Below are 16632 nucleotides of genomic sequence, written 5' to 3'. Positions count from 1 at the left end.
ATGAATATGGGAGGCCTTCTCCAGGTATCCAGATGCTTTTAGATATAATTATGTTGTTTTTAAATGTATTAGCTCGAAATTGATGGAGTAGACCCGGATGTGCGTCGGAGCTATCCGGATGTTGAGCGGGGGTCCCTAGAAGGTGGGAACCGCTGTTATGACCATGATGAAGCTGTCCATTTAATATGGACAGCATTGGAGTGGCATGGCAATTTAGACAGGACATGATTATGTATTTAAAACAAATAGATCGAGCAGGCAGACCGGATGTGCGTCGGAGCTATCCGGATGTTGAGCGGGGTCCTGGAAGGTGGGAACAGTTATGACCATGATGAAGCTGTCCATTTCCTATGGACAGCATTGGAGTGGCCTGACCATTTGGACAGGCCATGTTTATATATTAACTCGAAATTGATGGAGCAGACCCGGATGTGCGTCGGAGCTATCCGGAAGAGCGGGGTTCCCTGGAAAGAGGGAACCGCTATTATGACCATGATGAAGCTGTCCATTTTTTATGGACAGCATTAGAAGAGCCTGGCAATTTGTGTCGGATGGCCGTGTTTATATCTGTATTTGCAGGGACCATACCCTTAACCTAAACCAAAACCTATGACCTAAAACCTTAACCTATAACCTAAACCTCAACCTTAACCTAAACCTAAACTTAAACCTAAACCTATAACCTAAACTCAAATCCCTAAACCTTAACCTATAACCTAACCCGATCCCAAACCTGAACCCGATTTCCTAAACCTAAACCATGACCCATTCTCAAATCCAAAAACCTATAACCTAAACCTAAACCAAAACCAAAACTTATAACCTAAATCCGAACTCATTCTCAAATCCCAAAACCTATAACCTAAACCAAAACCAAAACCTATAACCTAAACCCGAACCCATTCTCAAATCCCAAAACCTATAACCTAAACATAAACATTAACCTAAACCTATAACCTATAACCAAAACCTATAACCTAAACCCGAACCCATTCTTAAATCCCAAAACCTATAACCTAAACTTAAACCTTAACCTAAACCTATAACCTATAACATAAATCAAAACCTAAACCTAAACCTAAAACCTAAACCTATAACCTATAACCTAAATCAAAACCACATTTCCCTAAACCTTAACCTAAACCTATAACCTATAACCTAAATCAAAACCAAACCTAAACCTAAACCTAAACCTAAAACCTAATGTATTCTCAAATCCCTAAACCTAAACCTACACCTAATCCTAATCTAAACTACCTAACCTAAACCTAAACCTAAACTTGATAACCCAAACCTAAACCCGATCTTGAACCGAAACCCGATTTTCTAAACCTAAACCTTAACCTATTCTCAATTCTCTAAACCTATAGCTTATAACCTAAACCAAAACTAGAACCTATACCTAAACCTAAACCTAAACCTAAACCTATAACCTATAACCTAAACATAAACCTAAAACCTAAATGTATTCTCAAATCCTTAAACCTAAATCTAAACCTGAACCTAAACCTTAACCTAGACCTATAACCTATAGCCTTAACCTATAGCCTGTAACCTATAGCCTTAACCTAAACCTAAAACCTAAATGTATTCTCAAATCCCTAAACCTAAACCTACACCTAATCTTAATCTCAACTCCCTCACCTAAGCCTAAACCTAAACTTGAAAACCAAAACCTAAACCCGATCCCGAACCCGAACCCGATTTCCTAAACCTAAACCTTAACCTATTCTCAATTCCCTAAACCAATTGCTTATAACCTAAACCGAAAGCTAAACTTATACCTTAACCTAAACCTATAACCTATAACCTAAATCAAAATCACCTTTCCCTAAACCTTAACCTAAACCTATAACCTATAACCTAAATCAAAACCAAAACCAAACCTAAACCTAAACCTATAACCTATAGCCTAAACCTAAACCTAAAACCTAATGTATTCTCAAATCCCTAAACCTAAACCTACACCTAATCCTAATCTAAACTCCCTAACCTAAACCTAAACTTGATAACCCAAACCTAAACCCGATCCCGAACCCGAACCCGATTTCCTAAACCTAAACCTTAACCTATTCTCAATTCCCTAAACCTATTGCTTATAACCTAAACCAAAAGCTAAACTTATACCTTAACCTAAACCTATAACCTATAACCTAAATCAAAACCACCTTTCCCTAAACCTTAACCTAAACCTATAATATATAACCTAAATCAAAACCAAAACCAAACCTAAACCTAAACCTATAACCTATAACCTAAACCTAAACTTAAAACCTAATGTATTCTCAAATCCCTAAACCTAAACCTACACCTAAACCTAAACCTAAACTTGATAACCCAAACCTAAACCCGATCCTGAACCCAAACCCGATTTCCTAAACCTAAACCTTAACCTATTCTCAATTCCCTAAACCTATTGCTTATAACCTAAACCGAAACCAAAACCTATACCTAAACCTAAACCTAAACCTAAACCTATAACCTATAACCTAAACATAAACCTAAAACCTAAATGTATTCTCAAATCCTTAAACCTAAATCTAAACCTTAACCTAAACCTTAACCTAAACCTATAACTTATAGCCTTAACCTAAACCTGTAACCTATAGCCTTAACCTAAACCTAAAACCTAAATGTATTCTCAAATCCCTAAACCTGAACCTACACTTAATCCTAATCTCAACTCCCTAACCTAAACCTAAACTTGAAAACCCAAACCTAAACCTGATCCTGAACCCGAACCCGATTTCTTAAACCTAAACCTCAACCTATTCTCAATTCCCTAAACCTTAACACATAACCTAACATAAACCTAAATCTATAACCTAAACCTAAACCTATAACCTAAGTGTATTCTCAAATCCTTAAACCTAAACCTACACCTAATCTTAATCTCAACTCCTTAACCTAAACCTAAACCCGATCCCGAACGGGATACCGATTTCCTAAACCTAAACATTAACCTATTCTCAATTCCCTAAACCTATATTTATAACCTAAACCTAAACCTAAACCATAACCTAAACCTAAACCTAAACCTATAACCTATAACCTTAACCTAAACCTAAACTTAAACCTGTAACCTATAACCTAAACCTAAACCTAAAACCTAAATGTATTCTCAAATCCCTAAACCTAAACCTATACCTAATCCTAATCTTAACTCCCTAACCTAAACCTAAACCTAAACTTGAAAACCCAAACCTAAACCCGATCCCGAACCTGAACCCGATTTCCTAAACCTAAACCTTAACCTATTCTCAATTCCCTAAACCTATAGCTTATAACCTAAACCTATACCTAAACCTAAACTTGAAAACTCAAACCTAAACCCGATCCCGAACCCAAACTCGACTTTCTAAACCTAAACATTAATGTATTCTCAAATCCCTAAACCTAAACCTACACCTAATCCTAATCTCAACTCCCTAACATAAACCTAAACCTGAACTTCAAAATCCAAACCTAAACCCGATCCCAAACCCGAACCCGATTTCCTAAACCTAAACCTTAACCTATTCTCAATTCCCTAAACTAATTGCTTATAACCTAAACCGAAACCTAAACATATACCTTAACCTAAACCTAAACTTATAACCTATAACCTATAACTTAAACCTAAACCTAAAACCTAAATGTATTCTCAAATCCCTAAACCTAAACCTACACCTAATCCTAATCTTAACTTCCTAACCTAAACCTAAACCTAAACTTGAAAACTCAAACCTAAACCCGATCCCAAACCCGAACCCGATTTCCTAAACCTAAACCTTAACCTATTCTAAATTCCCTAAACTTATAGCTTATAACCTAAACTTAAACCTAAACCTTAACCTAAACCTATAACCTATAGCATAAACCTAAACCTAAACCTAAACCTGTAACCTATAACCTAAACCTAAACCCAAAACCTAAATGTATTCTCAAATCCTTAAACCTTAACCTAAACCTATAACCTATAGCCTTAACCTAAACCTGTAACCTATAACCTAAATATAAATCTAAAACCTAAATGTATTCTCAAATCCCTAAACCTAAACCTACACCTAATCCTAATCTCAACTCCCTAACCTAAACCTAAACCTAAACTTCAAAACCAAAACCTAAACCCGATCCCGAACCCGAACCCGATTTCCTAAACCTAAACCTTAACTTATTCTCAATTCCCTAAACCTATAGCTTATAACCTAAACTTAAATCTTAACCTAAACCTTAACCTAAACCTATAACCTATAGCATAAACCTAAACCTAAACCTAAACCTGTAACCTATAACCTAAACCTAAACCTAAAACCTAAATGTATTCTCAAATCCTTAAACCTAAACCTAAACCTTAACCTAAACCTATAGCCTATAGCCTTAACCTAAACATGTAACCTATAACCTAAACCTAAACCTAAAACCTAAATATATTCTCAAATCCCTAAACCTAAACCTATACCTAATCCTAATCTCAACTCCCTAACCTAAACCTAAACCTAAACTTGAAAATCCAAACCTAAACCCGATCCCGAACCCGAACCCGATTTCCTAAACCTAAACCTTAACCTATTCTCAATTCCCTAAACCTATTGCTTATAACCTAAACCGAAACCTAAACCTATACCTAAACCTAAACCTGTAACCTATAACCTAAACATAAACCTAAAACCTAAATGTATTCTCAAATCCCTAAACTTAAACCTACACCTAATCCTAATCTAAACTCCCTAACCTAAACCTAAACCTAAACTTGATAACCCAAACCTAAACCCGATCCCGAAATCGAACCCGATTTCCTAAACCTAAACCTTAACCTATTCTCAATTCCCTAAACCTATTGCTTATAACCTAAACCGAAACCTAAACCTATACCTAAACCTAAACCTAAACCTATAACCTATAACCTAAATATAAACCTAAAACCTAAATGTATTCTTAAATCCCTAAACCCAAACCTACACCTAATCCTAATCTCAACTCTCTAACCTAAACCTAAACCTAAACTTGAAAACTCAAACCTAAACCCGATCCCGAACCCAAACCCGACTTCTTAAACCTAAACATTAATGTATTCTCAAATCCCTAAACCTAAACCTACACCTAATCCTAATCTCAACTCCCTAACCTAAACCTAAACCTGAACTTCAAAATCCAAACCTAAACCCGATCCCAAACCCGAACCCGATTTCCTAAACCTAAACCTTAACCTATTCTCAATTCCCTAAACTTATTGCTTATAACCTAAACCGAAACCTAAACCTATACCTTAACCTAAACCTAAACTTATAACCTATAACCTATAACCTAAACCTAAACCTAAAACCTAAATGTATTCTCAAATCCCTAAACCTAAACCTACACCTAATCCTAATCTTAACTTCCTAACCTAAACCTAAACCTAAACTTGAAAACTCAAACCTAAACCCGATCCCGAACCCGAACCCGATTTCCTAAACCTAAACCTTAACCTATTCTCAATTCCCTAAACCTATAGCTTATAACCTAAACTTAAACCTAAACCTATAACCTATAGCATAAACCTAAACCTAAACCTAAACCTAAACCTGTAACCTATAACCTAAACCTAAACCCAAAACCTAAATGTATTCTCAAATCCTTAAACCTAAATCTAAACCTTAACCTAAAACTTAACCTAAACCTATAACCTATAGCCTTAACCTAAACTTGTAACCTGTAACCTATAACCTAAATATAAACCTAAAACCTAAATGTATTCTCAAATTCCTAAACCTAAACCTACACCTAATCCTAATCTCAACTCCCTAACCTAAACCTAAACCTAAACTTCAAAACCAAAACCTAAACCCGATCCCGAACCCGAACCCGATTTCCTAAACCTAAACCTTAACCTATTCTCAATTCCCTAAACCTATAGCTTATAACCTAAACTTAAACCTAAACCTAAACCTTAACCTAAACCTATAACCTATAGCATAAACCTAAACCTAAACCTAAACCTGTAACCTATAACCTAAACCTAAACCTAAAACCTAAATGTAATCTCAAATCCTTGAACCTAAACCTAAACCTATAACCTATAGCCTTAACCTAAACCTATAACCTATAACCTAAACATAAACCTAAAACCTAAATGTATTCTCAAATCCCTAAACCTAAACCTACACCTAATCCTAATCTAAACTCCCTAACCTAAACCTAAACCTAAACTTGATAACCCAAACCTAAACCCGAACCCGAACCCGATTTCCTAAACCTAAACTTTAACCTATTCTCAATTCCCTAAACCTTTATCTTGTAACCTAAACCTAAGCCTAAAGCTATACCTAAACCTGTAACCTATAACTTAAACCTAAACCTAAAACCTATTGCTTATAGGCTAAACCTAAACCTAAACCTAAACCTTAACCTAAACCTAAATGTATTCTCAAATCCCTAAACCTAAACCTACACCTAATCCTAATCTCAACTCCCTAATCCAAACCTAAACCCGATCCCGAACCCGAACCCAATTTCCTAAACCTAAGCCTTAACCTATAACCTAACATAAACCTAAACCTATTACCTGCACTTATAACCTAAACCTATAACCTAAACATAAGCCTAAAACCTAAACCTAAACCTAAAATCGAAATGTATTTTCAAATCCTTGAATCTAAACCTAACCCTAATCCTAATCTCAACTCCCTGACCTAAACTTAAACCTAAACTTGATAACTCAAACCTAAACCCGATCCCGAACTCGGACCCGATTTCCTAAACCTAAACCTTAACCTATTTTCAATTCCCTAAAGCTATAACCTATAACTAAAACCTAAACCTTAACCTAAACTTATAACGTAAGCCTAAACCTTAACCTAAACCTAAACCAAAACCTATAACCTAAACCTTAACCTATAACCTATAACCTATAACCTAAACTTATAACCTATAACCTAAAACCTAATCCTAAATCTAAACCTAAAACCTAACACCTAAAACCTAAAACCTAAACCTAAACCTAAAACCTAACACCTAACACCTAAACCTAAACCTAAAACCTAACACCTAAAACCTAAAACCTAAACCTAAACCTATTTTAATGATCAGTTTTATTTTTAAAAAGTGCTCACTTTTTTGGAAGAAGTTTATGCAATTCTTCATGATTCTGAATTATAATGTTTTGTTAGTTTAAAATTTTTTTTTCAGGTGAAAGACACAAAAAGAAAATTGTTGCTGATTTTTTTTCTTTTTTTATTTATGATGTTAAACTTAGATGTATTTATATGTGGATGAATTTAATGTGGATAAGATTCCTTGTGTTTGGATGGATGTAGTTTATGTTTGGATGAATGTAGTTTATGTTGGATTTACGTAGTTTGGGTTTAGATGGATGTAGTTTATGTTGGATGAATGTAGTTTATGTTGGATTTACGTAGTTTAGGTTTAATGGATGTGAATGTGAATATGATGAAATATATTATATAATAGGTATATATCAGGAAGAATATGATGATTTAACAGGTGTATATTGAGCCTCTTATAAGGGATGGTTCATGACAGTCCTTTTTAAGGACGATCCATGACCGTCCTTTGAAGGCCCATAAGAGACGGTCCATGACAGTCCTTTTTAAGGACAGTCTGTGGCCGTCCTTTAAAGGCCTATAAGAGACGGACGATGACAGTCCTTTTTAAGGACGGTCCATGACCGTCCTTTTAAAGGACGGTCTATGGCCGTCCTTTGAAGGCTCATCAGAGACGGTCTACGACAGTCTTTTTTAAGGACGGTCCATAACCGTCCTTTTAAAGGACGGTCGATGGCCGTCCTTTAAAGGCTCATAAGAGACTGTCCAAGACCGTCCTTTTTAAGGACGGTTCACGACTGTCCTTTTTTAAGACGGTCCATGACCGTCCTTTTTTCCGTCAATAAAAATGACGGTTTTCGACCGTCCTTTAAGTAATACGACACGTCAAAATTTGACGGCCCTTCCGACGGTCCATGACCGTCCTTTTTGGTCATTTGAGACGGTTTTGGACCGTCCTTTTTTCACAGTTTTGGCGTAGTGCTATAAGCTGATACACGATCGATGCGTGCAAGTGACATCAGGACACATCGCAGCCATAGTCTCACCGCAGTTGGAGCGTGCAACCGAGCTTCTGGAGTTTTATTACTTTCGCTATATTGTATTTCTCTTTCATACGCATTGTACTCAAAAGTTTTTTATCATAGTGGATTTTGTGATGGTGTTCTTGTGGTTATTGTTCGTGGGTTATGCTTTTGGTTATGCTCATTACGAATTAAATTGATATTAAAAATCCTCCTCGTAGGATCCCATGATCGAAACCTGGTAAATGGGTGCCGGGAGTTGAGAATGGGGTTCTGTGGAGGCTGTCGACGCCGGATTCGGTGATCGAAAATTTTATGAGCCCAGTTTTCAAGTTCGGGGCGTGACAAATGCAATGTATGGTCATATTAACCTAGTACTTAATTAAGTTTATTCATTCAGTAGGTTCGGAAAGTTAAGGTACCTGCCTTTATATCATTAACCGAAACGAAGATCTATCTAAGGTCTTCAATCCTAGTTAACCACATACGATAGGCAAGTTGTAGGGCATCACTCCTAATGAAAAGCAGTAGATAGGAAAATTCAAAAGTTTATACTCGCGATCACTACGGGGAGGCTCGTCACCTTAGCGTAAGCTGACAGCTAGAATACACTCACTACGGGGAGGCTCGTCACCCCGGCGTAGGCCAACAGCTCGACCACGGTGTCCCATACCACCATGCCTGACTCGTGAGTCTTAGCAGATCCGGTACCATAGTTGAAATAGGCTTTTACATTGGTAAGTGGAACCTTAGATTCAAGCAGAGATGTCCATATATGGTAAACACACAATAAGTCAATCGGTTTGTTTGGCAAGTTCGATTGGTACGAGCACACATTGACTTAATCGATATGGAGTGCATAAGCACCCCTTGTGGCCTAACCACTGTCGACAATCGTCATGCAACACAGATTTGTCGAGTTACCCAATGTGTCAAGACTAATTCAGCCACCTCTACAAGGATTGTTACCAATTGCCTGGGCCACGTTGTAGCCCCAATCTTACTCAGATGCAATAGATAGACACATGTGATAATCATATCAGCATTTAACAAATAATCCAAATAAAACCCTTATTTGAACATTTCATCAAACATATTGAACATGTCACCAAGCACTTGCATTTTATCCATAAATTGCGTAGACGAAATTAAGATTACATAAATGAAACTATACATATGGATAGGGCAATTGAAAATCCTATCTTAATACACTTATTAAATACAATTCATCAACAATTTCTCATTCAAACATTTTACCAATCACTTAGACTACACATTACTAATTACATAGACTAGATTAGTTATGACATGAACTATAGCAATTCCTTACACAAAGAGATCATCATACATAAGACAAACATGAATCCTAGATTTACAGTCATGAAAAGCACAAATCACAATTTCCTATTCATTCAAACATTTGAACAAACACATCGAATGCATCTTGTATTCAACATAGTTCACACATGCATTATATATCGAAAACGTCGTAACTAAGATCATATGGCAACAATCAAGTTAGACATAAATCATTAGCTGACATTGAAAGCATTGAAAACCATAACCTAAATGTTTATAGTCCGCACCTTCAATCAGAATACTCGATTCAGACTCGGTTCAAACACTACGTTCCCGAATATAGAACAACGGGTACCTAAATCATGAAATTCGTCAGCTAGGTTGACAAACGACTATTCCATATCTTAACTATGGTGTTAGGGTTTGGATTTCTTACCCTAATCGTAGCTGAGACTGATTGTATAGTGAAAAGGAGAGGTGATTCAATATGTGGAGTAGCGGGGAAGAATCACAGCAACGATCTCCCAAACTTTCCCTTCTCTCCTCACTCCTTTCTCTTCTTTTCTCTCCTCTCTCTTAAGGTTAGAGAAATTCGTATGGAATGGAAATAGGGTGGTTTAAGGGCTTTATATAAGCCCAGAGCTGATGCAAAAGGCCCAAGGGCCATGGTATACCTAGTTTGTGTCCAAAGGGCATCTGTTTCAGGCTGACGAGGCTCATCTGGAGGTCCATTACTCACTCATGGCATAGGGTAAGTCCCCTGACAATGGATCTATGCAAGGATGTGTTTTTGGTGTGATCAGATATGCCAATCAGCCATGGAGGACCTGTGTCAGATCAACGGCCATGCTTACTCGATCGGGGCCACAAGTACACGGATATGAGCAACGAAATTTTCTTGATCCATGGGTGAAGTTTGGTCAGAAACTGACAGTCTGAAATCCTCAATTTCACATGTGAGTGAATGGCCCAATTTACTTAAGTTTCAATACGTTTTTTTAAAGATATTCGCGTTTCTCACACACTTCACTCAGCATTTAAATTGAACGTTTCTGAACACCATCTGGGCTCGATTCCTGCGATGGTTGTCAAACCGAGTAAGGTAGATGTAACCCTATAGTTTCACGATCATCGAACTTTCGACGTGCGGTCCAAGTCCAATATGGAGTTTCAATGTGCTCCCGAGAGCGACAGGCTCTTAGGGTTTCTCCTAGGTTTTTATAGTGTTGAGTCAGTGATATTAATGGTTTTGGGTCTTGCCATTTGTGGAAATGATGGCCCGAGATTAATCCACCGATTAATTTAGTTTAGTACTTAATTAATCTTCGTCTAATTTCTAAATAATACAGTCCTTAAGGATTTCTCCCTGAGGTGGTACTCAGGTCTTTGAACGGATTTTTTCGAGATGTTACAATCTACCCCCCTTAAATAAAAATTTTATCCCCAAAATTAGTACCTTTTCATACTCTTTGAGGATCTAAGGGTAGTTCTTACGAACTTCGGCTTCTGTTTCCCAAGTAGCCTCTTCCTCAGTGTGTTGCGTCCACAGTACCTTCACAAGTGGGATCACTTTGTTGTGTAGCACTTATCTCTTCGTATCGAGAACACATGTTGGTCACAGTACATAGGTAGCGTCTTCACTTAACTGTACTTGCTCCCATTTGATAGTATCAGAAGGGTCAGGAACATATTTCTTCAACATTGACACAGGGAACACGTTGTGTATGCCTGCAAGTGGCGTGGGCAAAGCAAGGAGGTATGCTACCACACGCACTCGGTCTAGAATCTGGAATGAGCCAATGAATCTCGGCGTGAGTTTTCCTTTCTTGCCAAATCGAAGGACTCCCTTCATCGGGAAAACTTTTAGGAATATGTGGTCCCCAACCTCAAATTCCAACTGTCATTATCTGGTATTGGCATAGCTCTTCTATCTACTCTAGGCAGCAAGAAGTCAACGCCTGATGATGTTGATCTTCTCTGAGGTTGCCTGTACTAAATCCAGGCCAACCAAACTCTGCTCACCAACTTCTGCCCAACAATGTGGAGCTTGACATGGGCACCCATACAATGCTTTGTAAGGAGCAATGCCAATGCTCGCTTGGAAGCTGTTGTTATAAGCAAACTTAGCATAGGGGAGATAATCATCCCAACTGTCCTTGAAAACAAGCACACACGCTCGTAACATATCTTCTAATATTTGATTTACCTGTTCCATCTACCCATCGGTCTGTGGGTGGAACGCGGTACTGAACTTCAGTTGCACTCCCATTGCTTCTTGGATTCGAGTCCAGAAAATAGATATGAATCGCATGTCCCAATCCAACACAATCTCCATGGGAACACCATCAGCCATACAATCTCCTTGATGTATAGCTTGGCAAAATCATCTGCTGAGTTTGAAACCTAATCGGGAGGAAATGAGCTGATTTCATCAATCGGTCCACAATCGCCCAAATGAAGTCATGTCCCTTTCTCGTTTTCGGTAATCCGAAAATGAAATCCCATTTCCATTCATTTATGGGCATGGGCTGAAGTAAACCAGGGGGTCAGCGATGTTCGGCCTTGACCTGCTGGCACGTGAGACAACGAGACATGAAGTCTACTATCTGGGCCTTCATGTTGTCCCACTAGTACGAATGCTTCATGTCTCGATACATCTTCATACTACCAGGATGCATCGCCATCTTTGAATTGTAAGCGGCTTTTACGACTTCCTTTCTCAAGTCATGGAGATTTGGGACGCATAGGCGGCCATGATATCGTAAACTCCCATCCGAACCAATTCACCATTCAGATTCTTCACTGTCGCTCACTCGTTATCTCATTTTCACCAACAGTTCATCTTCTTTCTAAGCTGCAATAATTCGGTCATCAATGAGCGGGCTGTATGTGTATGTGTGCGACGCTCTTGAATGGATCCTCCACCGTTAGCTTTTGTTCGAAGTCTTGTACAAACTCTACCATATTCCACTCTTCTATCGTCAGTGGAGCTGTAAATTCTATTGTCTTCTTACGGCTCAACGCGTCGGCCACAAGGTTGGCCTTGCCAGGATGGTATGAGACCTCAAACTTGAAGTCTTTCAAAGTTTCCATCCAACGGCGTTGCCTCATATCTAGGTCCCTCTGCATAAAGATGTACTTAAGGCTCTTGTGGTCTCAAAAGAGCTCGAACTCGTCTCCGTAGAGGTAATGTCTCCAGAGCTTTAATGCGAAGATGATTGCTACCAATTCCAGGTCGTGTGTGGGGTAATTTTCTTCATGTTTCCTCAATTACCGTGAGGCATATGCAATCACCCTATCCTTCTGCATCAGTACACAACCCAAACTAACACGAGACGCATCGGTGTATATAGTATATCTAACCCCTTGCTCTGGCAATACTAGCACGGGTGCCGATGTCAGCTTCTCCTTTAATTCCTGAAAGCCTACTTCAGCTTTCTTGTTCTGAGCAAACTTAAGATCTTTTCGAGTGAGTTGAGACAACGGTCTGGTTATCTTGGAAAAATCTTTAATGAATCGGCGATAGTAGCCGGCAAGTTCGAAGAAACTCCTCACTTCTGTATCTGAGCTAGGCTGTTCCCAATCCTATACCATGGCCACCTTGGCAAGGTCCATGGTAATTCCTTCCTTGGACACTATGTGTCCCAAAAACTTGACTTCCTCTTTCCAGAAGTCGCATTTTCGGTATTGTACAAACAACTGATTCTTCCTTAGAGTATCGAAGACTGCTCACAGGTGTTCTTCATGATCTTTTCAACTCTTGGAGTATATCAAAATGTCATCTATAAACACGATGATGAATCGGTACAGATACAGCTCAAACACTCGGTTCATGAGGTCTATGAACACGGCCAGTGCATTTATAAGCCTAAATGGCATCACGAGGAACTCGTAGTGCCCAAAACTAGTTCTGAATACTGTTTTCTGTACATCTTCATTTCTGACGTGCAACTGATGATACCCAAACTGTAGGTCGATTTTGGAGAAATATTGTGCCCCTTTCAACTGGTCGAATAGGTCATCTATCCTGGGCAGAGGATACTAGTTCTTAACGGTGATGTGATTCAGTTTGCGATAATCAATACACAATCGCAGCGATCCGTCTTTCTTCTTTACAAACAACATAAGTGCTCTCTAAGGGGATACGCTTGGTTGTATGAAACCTGAATTCAATAGATCATTAATCTGTCTCCTCAAATCCTCCATTTCACATGGAGGCATGCAATACGTCTGTAAAGAGATAGGTGTCGCACCCGACACTAGGTCGATGGTAAAATCGATCTAGCCCAGGGATCTTTCTGAACATGTCTGTGAAGTCTTGGATTACTAGCATGTTCCCAAGTGTTGAACCCCCAACATTTTTCAATAAGGAAGTGTAACAACGGACGCGAAAGGGGCAACTGACCTAAACTGGGAAAGTGAAGGCTGTGGCCTCGGGCCCATGTGCTGTCACTAATCTAGTTTCATAATCGATCTCTACCTTCATTTCAGTAAGCCAATCCATGCCGAGGATGACGTCATAATGATATATCGTGGTGACAATCAGGTCAATGCACACCACCCTACTTCCTAAGTCTACCAAGCAACTCTTACATAGCATAGTGGGGTCAGTAAAAGTTCCTTCTGCTGCGATAACTCTCACCCCAACCATAGGGGTAGTATTCAACCCCAAACGCTTGACTATAGAGTATGATATCATCAAAATGGTTGACCTGGTGTCCACTAATAGAAATATAGGTGTACCTTGAATGTGGGCAGTGACTTTAAAGGCTAAAGGCACTGCAGTTGCTGACTCAGATGCTTCAACTACAAGTGCATGTACACGTGCTTGTTGAGAATGATTGGGTTGCGCTTCCATAGGTTGTTGAGGCGGCCTATTTTGGGATACGGGAGGTCAGTTGTACGGCTGTGCTGGTGGTGCAGATTGTAGAGGCGGAGCCGAAATAACTTGTGGCAGCTGGGGGTTGATCTTCTGAGGTGGCATAAAGTCATTTTCCCTCATCTTAGGAAAGCAAAAACACTCGTTATGGCCCATCTTCTTATAGTAAACGCACCAAAGATCTGATCGCCTTTGCTAGGCTGGTGGGGCCATTGCCTGGGAGGCGAATTTTCACACTGTCTCTTACCGAGGAATGGTCAGTTTGGTAATTCAGGTCAAGGCCTTGGGCCCACTAGTATACGTGTCCAAGCCACTCTATCCCCATCCTACTCAGCTTGCAAGGACATGTTCACTAGCTCAGCATAGTTGGGAATGTTAGCGCAATACATCTTAGTGCGGATATCAGGCTACAGATCCTCTGAAAATTGCCGCATTCTCATCGACTTGTCTGCTAGGATTAATGGAGCATATCTGGCTAGCTCTGTAAAACAGTTCTCATATTCAGCTACAGCTATGGTCATCCCCCCTCGTCGAAGGTGAAGAAATCCACTCTCCTTTTCATTATGGTAAGTGAGGGGGAAATACTTTCCATGGAAATGGGTCTCAAATGCGCCCCATGTCCACATATATCCCGCGGGGACGGTTTGTAGGATGTTGTCCCACCAAAGACTAGCCTCCTTCTCAAACATATATGTAACAAGCTCCACTTACTCTACCTCAGTATAGTACAATAGCTTCAACATCTTGGATATACAATCCAACCAATACTCTGCCTCTTCGGGTCAGAGACTACCCACAAATGTAAGAGGGCAGAAGCGCTGAAAACGCTCAAACAAGCCACTAGTAGTCACAGTCCCAGTGGGCTGCACGGGTGGCATAGGCGGGACCATATTCATGTTCTGGGCAATGACCCCTTAATAGTGGCAAAAAACTGTTACTGTTGTTACATCAGGAGCATCATCTGCTCCAACCTATCGGGACGAGGAGCCGTCTGAGGCATGTGTGGCATCGACGAAGACGCACGGTTCTGTCCCAGAACCAGTGGTGCATTTGGTGTTAGTCCATTTATAAGGTCAGTGGCCGGCTATGAATTCGACATAATCTTAATATCCGGGCCCAAATTGGGGTCTGTATGGCTATCACTCAGGGGAGGTGCCCCGTCAATCGATCCACCAAATGCGAGACGTGCTATGTTCCGAGTGTTTTTAGGAGGCATTTCCTATATACAAAATAGGGTGCAATAAGTGTGAGATTAGGATAATATTACCCACTTTTCCAAACATTCTACACATTCCAAATCAAAAGAAACTTCATGCATTTCAATTTGCCAAAACTTGTCACAATACATAAGATGTAGTATTTCATGAATTATGACAGAAGATGCATGTGAGCTAATTTAGTAAAAGCTTTAACACTAACTACACTAACATCCAACTAAGTCATCTAGGGCTATTACAAAGAAAACAAGAAACAAAGAAAATCATAAGACACTGCAACACATGACTAGTCCTCTAACTCTGGCGAGGGTGGAGGTGCACCCTTATCCTGCATATAGCACAGGAGAGTCTTCAAGGTGCGAGACATTCTCTTGAATTTTTGTTTTAAGTAAGCTTGATTCTCTTTGAACTCCTATTTCAGGGCGGCTTGGTTCTCTTCAATCCTAGCCATTCGGGCTTCTAAGGCGGCCTGATCATGGTGGTCTTTGTGTGTAGTAAGAGGGCCCCCATCTGAGTCATGTGCCTCCTCTACCTCTTCCTGATCTTCCTCCTCACTTCCTTCTTCATCCCCACTGCTTCCTTCTCACTGCCTTCTTCCTCTTCATTTCCTTCCTCATCATCACTTCCATCGTCCTCTTCACTTTCTTCTTCTATCTCATCCCCACACTCATCGAGACGGGCTTGGCTTTGCCTAGGGCCAATCCCCATATTGTTGAGTGTAGTCTCATTGATAAAGTGGATGGGCGCAATATTATCCATGTTTAGCCTGAAACCAAAGTTATGCGCAATCTTGCAGATAAGTCAGTCGAATGGGAGTGATGCGTCTCCCCTAGTAGATCGTGCAATCCTGATTATCTGTGACAGGGTGAAGGCAGGTAGGCTTAACTTGTCTCCCTGTCCAGCCCTGTACAGGAAGTCCATTATAAGGCGTGTGCATTCTTTATGGTTACTCCACCTAGGATATACATTGTACATGCATATGTGGTGGAGTAGGCAGAAGTCTACCGTCATCTTAGTAGATACGAGGCTATTATCTCACCTCCAATGAGCCAGTCGACCACAAAGAAAACACGTGCGGTGATTTCTCTCTCATCTACAGTGAGATAAGTTGCACTTGCTTATACTGCACCACGCTCAATTCTCATAACATGGGCTATGACATCCACATTGACTATGGCTTCTTGCCTCCC

The sequence above is a fragment of the Magnolia sinica genome, chromosome 4 (assembly GCF_029962835.1).
Source record: "Magnolia sinica isolate HGM2019 chromosome 4, MsV1, whole genome shotgun sequence".
Classification (NCBI taxonomy): Eukaryota; Viridiplantae; Streptophyta; class Magnoliopsida; order Magnoliales; family Magnoliaceae; genus Magnolia; species Magnolia sinica.
This window is presented reverse-complemented; position numbering follows the sequence as displayed.